Here is an 8759-nt window from a genome sequence, read left to right on the forward strand (position 1 = left end):
GTGTAGGGCTTGTGCCTCCCATTCCAAAGTTGGAGAAGTGTCAGCCGTGTCTCAAAAATCTTACACCCTCTCCCGAGAACTGCCTTAGCCACTTCCCCACAGCGTCTTCAGTGCAACAGGGTCTGGTTTTCTACTATAGTAGCAGGAAAAAACACAACCTCCTACATTTTCATTAAAATGAAATTTGTTGATGTGATCATTTTTCTCTCTCTCTCTCTATAACATCCCATTTTCAACAAAAGGGAGGGCCATCTCCAGTGGTGTCCCCCAGGGATCGGTGCTTGGATCCATGCTCCTCAATATATTAATTAATGATTTGGATGAGGTGGTGGAGAGCTCAGTGATTAAGTTCACAGATGATATCAATCTGTGGGGAAACGTGGGCACATTGGAAGATAGGGCCAGGATCCAGGACAACCTTGACAGACTGGAATCATGGGTGGAAAGTAATCAGATGAAGTTTAACAGGGATAAGTGCAAGGTCCTTCACCTGGGTAGGAAGAACCCTCACCACAACTACACAATGGGTGGTGGTCCACTGGCTGGCACAGCATCTAAACAAGACCTGGGGGTCACGATGGACCAAAAGATGAATATCAGCCAACAGTGTGATGAGGGTGCCAGGAAGGCAAATAGGACTCTGGTATTCATTAGCTGATGTGTGTCCAGTAGATCCATGGAGGTGCTCCTCCCTCTCTGTTTGGTACTGGTGAGGACTCAGCTGGAGTACTGTGTCCAGTTATGGGCACCACACTTCAAGAAGGACATGGATAAGCTTGAGAAGGGCCACCCATATGGCGAAGGGCATGGAGGATAGGCCCTACAAGGAGAGACTCTGGGACCTGCGCCTGTTCAGCCTGAGAAAGAGAAGGCTAAGAGGGGACTCGATAGCCACCTACAGGTACGTCAGAGGTGAACACTAGGATCTAGGGGAGCAATTCTTCAGGCAGGCACCCCAAGGGAAGGCAAGGACCAATGGGTATAAGCTAATAGAGGGTAAATTCAGGCTAGATATAAGAAAGAACTTTTTCTCTGTAAGGGTCACCAGAAACTGGAACATACTGCTGGCAGAAGTGGTGTAATCACCCTCCTTGGAGGTGTTCAAGATGAGGCTGGATAGGCACATTGTTGAGCTCATCTGAGCCCAGTAACTTCCTGCCCATGGCAGAGGACCAGGCTTGATCTTATAGGTCCCTTCTGGTTCTATGATTCTGTGAAAAACTCCCACTTTTCCATGGGGAAAAAAATGATAGTGCTAACTGTAGGAGGTCAGTGTCTTCACATACAACAAAACTGAAAATGTGCCCTTTCTCCTACTCTTCTGTTTTGTCTGTTTAAATGTTAAATGGTAAGCTCTTTGGGCAAACGTTTTCTTGTACCATCAGTCAGTCCAGGCTAGAACAGTGCAGATTCATTTGGATATAAGCCTGCCCTCAAAACAGTTCAAGAGCTATATTCTGAGAGGTACTTTGGAAAGAAGAATTCAGATTGGTTCCATGATGATTCTGCTTTTGTCATGTAGCAGAATCAAGAGCTATGGATCTAACATTTGGACATATCATCCCAGACCATTTAAGGAGCTAGAGTTGTGAAATCTGCAACCATAACATCTCAGTGGACACTACTGGAATGTAAAGAATGGGAAAGAGGCGCCAAAATGTTGGAGGTGCAGATTTGGGCTGAATGTTTACCAGCTATAAAAGTCCCACACAGCACTGAAACACTAAGCAAAGAGAGAAGGGACTGAGAAGTGCAGTGGAGCTGCTATTGCAGAATCCAGCACCAGTAATGGGGAGAGCTGCACAGCAAACCATCTTCACTTTACTCTGTCTAATAGCATCATTTTAAGCTTCTGAGGACACCTGCCCAGGTGAGTGAAATTAAGTAGTGTTGAAAGGCATGCACCTATTTTTCCCTTCTGCACACTGTATCAATAACTTAAATTCTTACACTTCACTTATATTACTGAGTCAATGTTTGGGTGCACATAGAGGAAAAGGGCCATTTTAAAATGCCATTTATTTCCTACATCAGAATACCTGCAAGAGGATTCACTTTTTCACAATTGTGTTTTTTTTAACCAGAAGCATCCTCCCATCTCTCGTCCACTGGCACCTGTTTTTTTCTTTGCAGTATGGAAGCTTCCAGAGAAAGGTGTTTTCTTCTTTTCCCCATGTCAGAGGTAGATGTTGCATGGCCATGGCTCACACCTGCCTGAAGTCTTACTGGAGTAAGCCATCGGGGCACCGGACAATACCGCCACCCCCAATCTCCAATGTTCTTTTCTTTCCTGCCACGTCTTGATCTTCTTTTAACTATTGGGAACTAGATGTGTGAGCTGGCGGGGATCCTGGGTGGTTCTCTCAAAGGGTTTTCTTTGTGGGGGTCTGCCTCACCTCACACCCCACCCTTGCCACTTTCTGGATGACACATGTCACTCTGATTTTAGTTGATGGACCTATGAATCGAGGAGTGATTGATTTTTAAATGGCCTCAGTGGGCCCCAGTGAATGGATGTAAACTCCTAAACATTTATTTGGTCAGCCAGTGCTTAGCTGCCAGCAGCATTGGGGCAATACAAGATCCAGACCCACAAGGCAAAGTCCACAAGGCAAATGATCTTAAATCAATTCCTCCCAGGTTCCTGGGCTAAACCATCTGGGCCAGTCCCTTAAGGACCCAATCAGATAATCAAGTGGATAATCAAAATGAACTTAATGCATCCCCAGCTCCTGGATCAATCGACTCAGCTCAGTCCTCTAAGGATCCAATCAAATAATTAAATAGATTATCAAAACAAATGAAATCAATGCCTCCCAGGTTCCTGAGTTAATCAATTTGGGTCAGTCCCTTTAAGGATGAATCTGCTCATCAAAACAAAATGAAATCCTCCCTTTTTCAAATATATTGGGAGGATGAAGAAGGCGCCGGGTAATGTGGGGCCCCTGCAGGATATGCGGGGCAATCTGGTGGTTGCGTCAGAGGATAAAGCGGACCTCTTTAACCAATTCTTCACCTCCGTTTTCTTGTGCAGGGACCGGGACTTCCCTGCTGTGATAGAAGCCGGACGCGAGGGGATCGCCTTCAGACCTCAGGTTGGGGAGGACCGGGTTAGAGAGCTTCTGGAGGGGCTGGACGCGTTCAAGTCAGCGGGTCCGGATGCTCTCCACCCCAGGGTGCTGAGGGAGCTGGCTGGGGTTATTGCAGGGCCCCTGGCACGGCTCTACGAGCGATCGTGGTGCTTGGGCCAGGTGCCAGACGATTGGAAGGTAGCTAATGTGGTCCCCATCTTCAAAAAAGGGAAAAGGGAGGACCCGGGCAATTATAGGCCCGTCAGTCTTACCTCAATCCTGGGGAAGCTCTTTGAGAAGATCATCAAGGAGCACATTTGTGATGGGCCGGCATCCGAGATGATGCTCAGGGGCAATCAGCATGGATTTATTAGGGGGAGATCATGTCAGACCAACCTGATTGCCTTTTATGATCAGGTCACAAAGGCCATGGATGCAGGTGTCGCGGTGGATGTAGTCTTTCTGGACTTCAGCAAGGCCTTTGACACCGTCTCTCACCCCATCCTAATTAATAAACTAGGCGACTGTGGCATAGATGCCTACACGGTCAGATGGATTGCAGATTGGCTGAAGGGTCGCACTCAGAGGGTGGTGGTGGATGGATCATATTCGACTTGGGGGGAGGTGGGTAGTGGAGTCCCTCAGGGCTCGGTCCTGGGCCCTGCGCTGTTCAATGTCTTCATCAGCGATCTTGATGTTGGGGTGGAGAGCAACCTGTTTAAATTCGCTGATGACACCAAAATTTGGGGGGAGGTGAGCACGCTAGCAGGGAGAGAGAGATTGCAGAAGGATCTGGATAGGTTACAGGGGTGGGCAGACAGGAACAGGATGCGTTTCAATACGGACAAGTGCAGGGTGCTGCACTTGGGTAGTAGGAACCAGCAGCACACTTATAAGATGGGGAGCTCCCTACTTGAGAGCACGGAGGCGGAAAGGGATCTTGGTGTCATTATTGACTCCAAGATGAACATGGGCCGACAATGCGAGGTCATGGTTGGCAGGGCTAACCGGACCTTGTCGTGCATCCACAGGTGCATCTCGAGTAGAGCCAGGGAGGTGATCCTCCCCCTCTATGCGATGCTGGTCAGGCCGCAGCTGGAGTATTGTGTCCAGTTCTGTGCGCCCCATTTCAGGAGGGATGCGGACAACATGGAGAGGGTCCAGAGGAGGGCCACCCGCATGATCCGGGGACAACAGGGCAGACCCTACAGTGAGAGACTGCGGGACTTGAACCTATTCAGCCTCCACAAGAGAAGGCTGAGGGGGGACCTGGTGACCGTCTATAAACTCACTAGGGGGAACCAGAAGGGTTTGGGGGAGACGCTGTTTCCCCTAGCCCCTGCTGGCATAACAAGGAATAATGGGCACAAGTTGATGGAGAGGAGGTACAGATTGGACATCCGAAAAAACTACTTCACAGTCAGGGCGGCTAGGAGCTGGAACCAACTTCCAAGGGAGGTGGTGCTGGCCCCTACCCTGGGGATCTTTAAGAAGAGGCTGGATACTTACCTGGCTGGACTCATTTGAGTCCCGTTTTTGTTTTTAGGGTGAGTGGTTTTGTTTGTGTTTTTGGGTTGTTCTCCCGCCCTGGCGGGGGGTCGGGCTAGAAGATCTATTAGGTCCCTTCCGACCCTGAAACTATGAAACTATGAAACTATGAAACTATGAAAGCCATTCAACTAGTTTCCTCCCATCCCTTGGTTCCTCAAGATCAGGACCACCAAACACCTTCAAGGAGGGGAGCTCTCCTTCCAGCTGCTTTACCTGGCACCATGGGAGGGTGCTGAGGGGGGAATATTATAAGGCCACTGTCCCTGCCTACCTGACTGTCCCAGCCATCAGCAGAGGGTTAGGGATTGAGAGTATGGTCGGGGGTAGAAAGGTAAGAATGGTTTATTGACTTAACAAAATCATGACTACACATAGTATACTAAGACAGATAATGACAGACAATAATAATTTGCATCGGCAACTTATCAGCAGTCCCCTCTGATGCCTGATGTACAACAAGTTTCTCTTTCCACAAAGCTCAGCGAAGCCAGGTGTCCCCAATCAGTGCTGTCCAACAGGTACCAGGAAGGACCCTGGTATTTAGTCTTTGGGCTCCTTGAAATCCACAGGCCCACTGATCCAGGTCAACAACTAATTAATCCCTTTCATAGAGCTGTATCTTTCTTCTGAATGATTTCTGGATGTGTCAGCCCATTTATAAATTTCTGAGCTGTGCTGATAAGTTACAGCCATTCAGATTCTTTTTACTTCAGCTGTCCTTAGACTGATCTATAGCAGTACAAGCCTTGCATTCCTTTGATAAGGTTAATTTTAACTACACCACAGGGCCTTACTACTTCAAGGCTTTGCTAAATTTACTAGGCCTTACTACATCTTAAACTTGAATTAGGTTCTTAGCAACAACATATAGCTTAATATCTAAACAAATGACAGAAAAACTCTTGGTTTAATCTTCATAGAGCCTTCAGCAAGCACCTTTATTACACAGACATAATTTTCAACTGTTACACCTGACACACTTATGTGCACCTTTGGGAAGCCCAGGGAATGCCGCTGTTGCTTACCTTACGTGTTCTACGCTCGCCTGCCACGTCTTGAGGGTTTTATTTGTGTTACTGGGAGTTGGTCATAAGCTGGATGGCAATCCTACTGAGTCCTTGTCTTGGGGTTTTCTGCATGGGGCTCCTCCTCTCCTGTACACCACCCCTCCTTGCCACTTCCATGATGAATAAGTGCCTAACTCAATACTTTAAGTGACTGACACCTTCGAACAGACTGGTATTGACTGGTATTACTGAATTTAAGTCCAGATTTAGTTCATTCACTATCAGTTGTAGGTTAGGTCTTCACCAATTCATCAAGCTAACCAAAGTCTGTAAAAAACGAAGGAAAGCAAAAATAAGTCCAATAAAATCAAACCATCACTCAGCAAGAATTCACACAGTCAATTAGAACTAATTCCTCCCCAGTCCCAACTTCCTATTCACTCAGTCCTTTAGAGTTGCCTAAGGCCATCAATTATCTAACATTCCTCCCCAGGTCTCGGGTCTGCATTCAATCAGCCTTCCCCAAGGTGCTTGGGGTATTCAGTTAGCCTCAATCTCTGCCCGGCCAAATCCCCTTGCTGGCCAGGGCTGGTAGAGCCAGGCTAGGAATAAATCCTCCACATACCCTCCCAGGACCATCACAGTATGACAAAAGAGAAAATCAGGGAAGAGAGGGCAAAATCAAGGGTACAGTGCCCGTATAAATTCACAGTCCCTCTTGCAGTGTTTGCTCTTGCTCCCCAAATTTGCCAGCCTCCCCTCTGCTGCTCCAATCACTGACACATGCTCTTCCATCTCACATCCTGGGCTCTTCCAGTGGTCCTCAGGCCACCCTCACAGGGGGTTCACCTGTTTTTGTTGCAGCCAGCTAATTGGTGCTGCCAGCTGAGGAAACTTCTGGTGACTTGCAGTTCTGCCAGCCATAGCTTCCCCCACACTGATCCTCTCTGGGGCCATATATACAGCTCTCTGAGCTCCATCCACCAATCCAGAGGGATCATGAACTACAGAACCATGACAGGATGCTGGGATTGCCTCCTGCTGGGATTGCCTACACACCTGCAGTAAGTATTCCCCTTGCCAGTATCTCAGGCCTTTTGCATGGCCTCAATCTCGTTCTCTCATACAGAGGAGCACAACCCCCCTCCCTCCCCCCCCAAAAAAAAACCAGAAAAAAAAGAGAGCTTAACAGAAGTAACTGGGGGCAGTGCCCTGAAAACTCACAGGCCTTCCACTGCTTTCATCTTCACCCAGCCAACCTTGAGTGATCCCCTGGCTCATCATGTCCCTCCAACCACTCTGACCAGAAGATCCGCTTTCCTCTCCCACTGCTGGCCACAGGGCGCTGTCAGCAGGGGAAGCTTCAGGTGTTGCCTCAGTCTGCCAGCCATGGTTCTCTCCCAGCTGCCCCTCTCCAGAACTGAAAATACCCCTCTGCATGTTCCCTCCTCCAATCCTCAGGAAACATAAGCTGCAGAAACATAGCAGCATGCTTCTCAATATGTCCAAGCTTCCCTCTGCACCTAGGGTGAGTGTCCCTTGTTTGGGTTTCCTGGGGCTCTCCTCTTGCCCTGCTCTTCCCCTTAACACACCAGTATTCTATAGTGTGGTGCTTAGGACACTTTCCAGAGAGGTGCAGGATGTGGGTTTGAATACTTGGAGGCACAGGAGGAAATAAACCCAAGTCTCACACAGAACTGTTTTGTGGTAGGAGCCAGTACCACAACCACCTTTGTTAGCTGTAGTCTGAAAGAAAGGAATAACCCTCCTTAAAGAAAGAGACTGGACCCCTCATTATAAGGGAGATACCTGGCTATGAATCCTGAAAGGAGCAAAGTATCCAAGTCCCAGAGACAGGTGGGATTTAAGACACATGCCTCTCCTCAACATTTCTCTTTTGGCTACCTTGCTTTGACATCACCCTTCTCTCCCTACCTGCAGCCTCTTTCTTAATTTGCACCTTGTCTTTTCCCCCAAGAATAGCCTGCTGAGAGACTACTTAAGGTTTTATGCTCTTTGGTTGATGGCTTTGTTTTTCTGAAGCATGGCATTTTTTGCCACAGATTCACTGTCTTGTACAATGCTGTTCCACAAGGGGACAACAACACTTTAGACATGTTCAACTTCTTTATTACTTTCTTTTATGTTGAGATAATGTGATACAAGCCATCACAACACGTTAGGAAATGGAGCTGTACCAGGGAAAAGCCTCTCTCAGCATCTGCTCCATATGGCTGATCATTTCTGGAAGTAAATAAAGTATTGTATTGCAAGCAAATGGGTTGCACTTCTTGGATTTCTAAATATGTATCTTAGGGAAATGCAAATACAGGTCTTGGCAGTCCAGGTAACAAAGACAGGAGAAGAGGTAAAAACCTGGGCCCCAGTGAAGTCAATGAAAGTTTCAAAGTTCATTCCAGTAGCACCAGGATCTTACAGAAATTATCATTTTCTAAGTGAATGAAGCAATTTACTGCATACAAAATAATAACCTTGGTCTCCAGAATTTTCAGAACACAATTCCTGTATGCATGTGATTGGTTTGTTCAGAGTTCTTCATCTAATTACCATGCCCCAGCAGACTCATCACATGTATCAGCCTCCCTGTGCTGAAAAATGGTGGTGGGGGTGCTTTAACTAAAGCTCTTTCAACAAGCTGTAGTTAAAGCGCCCCCATTGCCATCTTTTAGTGCAGGGACACTGATGCACATGATGCTCCGGGAGCTTTAATTAGAGTGGCTCTCAGAGCCACTCTAACTAAAGCGCCACCCCACCACACTCATGGAGTATGTGCATAAACACCCTCGGTTTTGTCACTCACCTTGCTGGGTAGCTCATACTCCCCACATGGACTTTGGCAGACATGTCCCCTAATGGTCCAGGATGGGGTTCTCTTGTACTGTCTCTCCAGCACTGGGCACTGTCAGGGATGGGATATAGGATATGCTAGACCGGGGTGGGTAAAATATGGCCCATGGGCTGGATCTGGCCTGTGGAACCCCTAAAAAATTTAGAAAATTAATATTTATCTGCCCCTGGCTCCTGTCAAAGACAACAGGACCCAGGAGCAGTAGGACCCAAGGTAATCCATGGCAGGCTCCTGCAACAGCAGGGTACACCCACCTCCCCC

This window comes from Alligator sinensis, unplaced genomic scaffold, assembly GCF_000455745.1.
Source record: "Alligator sinensis unplaced genomic scaffold, ASM45574v1 scaffold323_2, whole genome shotgun sequence".
Taxonomy (NCBI): domain Eukaryota; kingdom Metazoa; phylum Chordata; order Crocodylia; family Alligatoridae; genus Alligator; species Alligator sinensis.